The following is a 4,812-nucleotide window of genomic DNA, read 5'->3' as shown; positions in this document are numbered from 1 at the left end:
TTCACTGTGTATTGCTTTCTGTAAGTGGTAGTGAGTCTATTAAGACAAAATATTAAATTTCCATGGCACCAGAAATGTTCTAGAGATTTCTCACTGGAAAAATATTTTTTCTCTATTCCATCTGTATCCATTGCTTTAAGAACTTTCATGCTAAATGCAGAATCCAAAGAGGAACTATTATTAAATGATATGTGTTTTGAAGATTTCCTTATCTCTATATAATCAGAGGCCATAAGACCATGATAGTACATAATTTTAAAAAAATAACTATCACAATCTTGGGAGATTTTATTGTACCAAGCAACTTAGTAAATGCATTCCATGTGAATCTCACCTTTAAAGCCTCACTATGAGGTACTGGTATTACTATATTGAGGTTAAAACTTGAGTTTCAGGAAGGTAGAGTAGCCTTCCTGATGATCTACCAGAAATTTTAGGAAAGTTGAGTAATTTGCCTGAAGGCCTGTTACTACTCAGCTCCCAGTTTATATTGTAGCTCCATCTGAGTAAAACTCAACAGTTGACCATTGCACTAAATAGATTCTTGTTTTGACTTGCTCCTAGGTTGAAGGGTTAGGGTTAGGGTTAGGATTGAATAGAGAGGAATAATCCAATGAGGAATAGCACATACTAGCAAGTGTAGTCCATGTTACCATGCTGGCACCTATAGTGCTCAGTAGGGGTTGCCATGTTATGTCCCCCACTCCTCATCCAAGTTTGGAACTAATTGCACCCTAAAGTGTTTGGGGGCTTTCATTAGTTCAAATGATCTCCAGTAATGGAAGTCTGCGATTTCCCATATATCTTGAAGGAGAAATATTTTATTGCTGGGATTTAGGGGAAATATTTTTCTAAAACAATTTAAAGCCAAATTCTTATATAATTAGAGCATTTTAATAAAAATTTTCAAGACCATCAGAGGGTCAAGGCTGGAGGGTAAAGCAGTTATCTTATCAGGGATGTTTTTTCTGGAGAAGCAGCTTGGAGAAAGCTTACTGAGACACCACAGTTAAATGATTAGCCTGTACCTTTCTGATTAGGAATAGCCTGCTCTCTGCAGTTTGATTAGTCTTGCTTGTAGCTAAGGGCTTACAGCTTATTAAAACTGACAGTGCTGTGTAGGGCAGGAAGCCTGGAAGGTCAAACTTACATGCTGAGCCAGCCCCCAGGAAGGCTTTCCCTTCACCTAAAGGTTTGGTGTAATTGGGATTCGTTTTAATATTCTTTTAAAAATCTGCTTGTTTTTCAACCTTTGTGTTGTTCCTCATTTTACACGCTTTCCTTTCTTGTGAGATTCCCAGTTGTGACCCCCAAATCCCAAATAGCAATGAGCAACAACAGTGTAAACAAATTGACAAGGTGATCATATATCCTCATTGCTCAACAACGCTGGTTTATGCCTGTGGTCCAGGTATAATCACTTATGGCATCCCCACATCCTTTTTCTCTCAAAAGTGCACAGTTTGGACAAGTTATATGGTCACCCTAATGTGAGTGGTAGAGATGATCAAACCAGAGAGCAGGTGTCGCCATCTAAACAGGACAGCTGCTACCCACTTCTAGCTAATTGCTGCTGTGGGTCTGCTACAGTCAAAAACTCCAGCCTTTCCAAGAGAAGCCAAAAATCTGGGTTCTCACAATTTTCAAATGCTGCATCAATTTTTAAAAATACTCTATTAGCCAAACAAACATGGGGGTGCTTAGTTTTTAACTTCTGGCTTAAAATCTGGAGGAAAGGCTTTGTTATCTTTAGCAGTTAAAATTTTCTCAACTGATCACAATATGCAGAAAATATACTGATAATTCCTAGCCGATGTAACTGTACAGATTCTCACATTAAGAGAGCTCTATGTTGTCTCATTTCTACTTCATGATCCCCAGGTAACTCCTGGAACCATTCTAACTTTGCCAGAAGGAAGGTATGCTTCATCCTGTTCACTTTCTATTTTATGGATGAGAAATTTTAGGCTTAAAGAAAAAAGGACTAGTAATTAGTTGTGTCCTTTCTCTTTGGGAAGGGTCTTAGTTTGCTTAGGGTGCTATAACAAAATACTGCAGATGGGGTCTTACAAGCAACAAATTTATTAATTATAGCTCTGGAGTCTGGAAGTCTTAAGATCAGAGTACCAACATGGTTAGGTCCTGATGAGCTTGCAAACTGCTGTGTTCTTGGATATCCCCATATGGTAAAAAGAGGGCTGGAACATTCCTAAAGTTTCTTTTATAATAGAACTAATCCCATCCATGAGGGCTTTACTCTCAAGAACTCAAATTTATTTCAAATCTTATACCTTTTAATATTATGAAATTAGGGGTTAGGATTTCAACATATGAATTTGGGGGTGATGCAATCAGTTAATTCATAACAAGGACTTGAAACATACACACATTCCTTTTTAGTAATTGTGTTGGTTCTCCTACTTCTCACTCCTATTTTCTGTTGGGCCTATGTTCTTCCAGGGTCAGTATCAAATTCCCAGATTCACTTTCCACTGATCCTCTCTAGTCTCATAAAACCAGCTGGTCCAAGGACAGAGGGCTCCTAATACACCATCCAGCATTCATCCTGGCTGGCACAGTGAGATCTCAATGACTATCAAGTGAATAAATATCCTCAGGATAGTTGAGGCATTATCTTCAGATTTTAGCCAGCTGAGCACTGGTTGGCAGTGACTTGCACAGCAGTATATGGTAGACCCAGGATGACTGTCTTGTCAGTGGTGGTTTTATCTCACTTTTGCTAGGCAAGCTCCCAGTGACTTGACATGTTATTTATTTATTTATTTATTTTTTCCTGTTACTCACTTCCACTTTCCACCATCTTTTAGTGCTGACCTCAAAACAATTTCTCCTGCTCTAACAAGAGGAACTCAGGGTGATCTTTTCTTTTGTTCGCATTCATCACAATCCACTCTGAGATCAGGCTGAAGTTGCCAAGGAGTTCAAACAGCCTGTGCTCCCCCCAGTGTGATTCAGAGAGATTAGCCATCCTCTCTGCACTCTCTTCCTAGCGTTAGCCTCTCTCCCTCAACTCTTCTCCCCTGCTGTCTGTGCCTTTGTCTATGAGACACATTTTCTCTTATTATCACCTAGTTCCCTGCCTGCTCTGGATAGCTTCAGCTTGTCTCTTAACAAAATCAAGATGTTGCTATAATGGTCTCTTTCTTAACAGCTTAGAGTCACTTCCTTTTATTTAGTTCTTTTCTCCTTTCCTCCCAAATCACATAATCATCTCTGCTTCAAATAAAAGTTTTATAGACATTTCATAACAACTGCTTTATAGTTGCTATCAAAAAAAGCACAAGAGGAAGAGATAAAACAAGGGGAGAGAAACCAGAAGGTGAGGGGTTGAAGGATACCCCAATAATTGAGAAACAAGGTAAGCATCTTCAGGACACCTCTGTGAAGAAATTTAAGAAAGGTTAGCCTTTACAACTGAATGTTGCAAGCTCGGTCATCTATGAGGGTTTCCTTTCATTTTTATGGACAGATGGAAAGGTGGTCTCCCCTCTGAGGATCTGTTTTCCTTCCAAATAGTTAAAATCTTGCCTTAGAAGTCTCCCAGCGTCATTTATGTTGGTCATAAATCCTTTCACAGAATCTAATCACATGATAGATACAAGTTTTTCAAATCACATCCCCCCAAAGCTAAAATATTTACTCACATTTTCCAGCATTTTCCATTCCCTCCTCATTTATTTTTATTTTAGTTCAACAAACTTAAATAACATTTCCATCACAATTCCATTTATTTCTTCTCCATAATGCCAGCTAAAGAAAACACAAACAATGCAAATATGCTCAGTTTCCACATAGTAATTACACATCAAAAGAGAAGAGAGTGACAGTATGTTTAGTTTCTTTCTTTTTTATCCTGTATCTGATTTTGGTTAAACTCTCCATTTCCATGTTGTTTTTTGTAGAAAATCCCTTCCAGTCACACAGAAAAATCAGTTCTACTTTACTTTTCCACGTGAACATTCGGTCATTACCACTAACCCAATATGTCAAAAATCAAATTTACCATCTTTCTTCAATCAAACTAGCTCTCCACTTCAACTTGGCCTGTGTCAGTGGTGCCTCTCTTCCAGTCAAATGCAGCTGGAAGTTATTCTGTGGATGAATACTATCATACATAGAAGGACTGGATGCAAGATATTGAAAGAAAAGATCACTAAGACTTGGTGACTGGTTCAGAGGAAGCAGTTAAAGCATGATTTGCGGAAGATTACTACCCGTCCTGCCCTCATATCCTTATCTTCTCTAACTCCATTCTCTTCCTCTTGTACTATTCACCATAACTAGGCTAAGCTTTCACAAGTTCCCTTACTAAAAACCTTCAATGGCTCCCTAATGCCATCCAGACAAAGAACAGCTGAGAGCCTGAATTTCTTGGCCTGCCATCATCTGACCCCATTCAGTTGCTGTGGGCTTTTCTCCTTTTTCACAGTAGTTGTATCCTAATCCTACCCATTCTTCAACATCCAGCCCAAGAACCAAATCTTTATAAAGACTTGCTTTTCTAGAAGTCTAGACTCTTAGGACTAGTCTCTTTGAATTCTCCTGTTCACAAAGGCATTAGCAACCAAGGCTCTGGTCATTTGGTTTGCTCATGGCTTCAATTCTGTGTGCCTTATTCCCCAAGCAGACTATCAAAGTGGGAGGAAAAACTATTCAATATTCTTCATGCCAGCTCCCTACCTCCAATATTCTCCCAACTTCAATATACTTGTCCAATGAAATAAAGGAAGAATATGTAACTAGGCCTATAATATGCTCCTTCATTTTTAACACATAGCTTGTCCTATTAAT

Source organism: Ictidomys tridecemlineatus, chromosome 3 (genome assembly GCF_052094955.1).
Source record: "Ictidomys tridecemlineatus isolate mIctTri1 chromosome 3, mIctTri1.hap1, whole genome shotgun sequence".
Lineage (NCBI taxonomy): Eukaryota > Metazoa > Chordata > Mammalia > Rodentia > Sciuridae > Ictidomys > Ictidomys tridecemlineatus.
Note: the sequence above shows the minus strand (reverse complement) of the source record.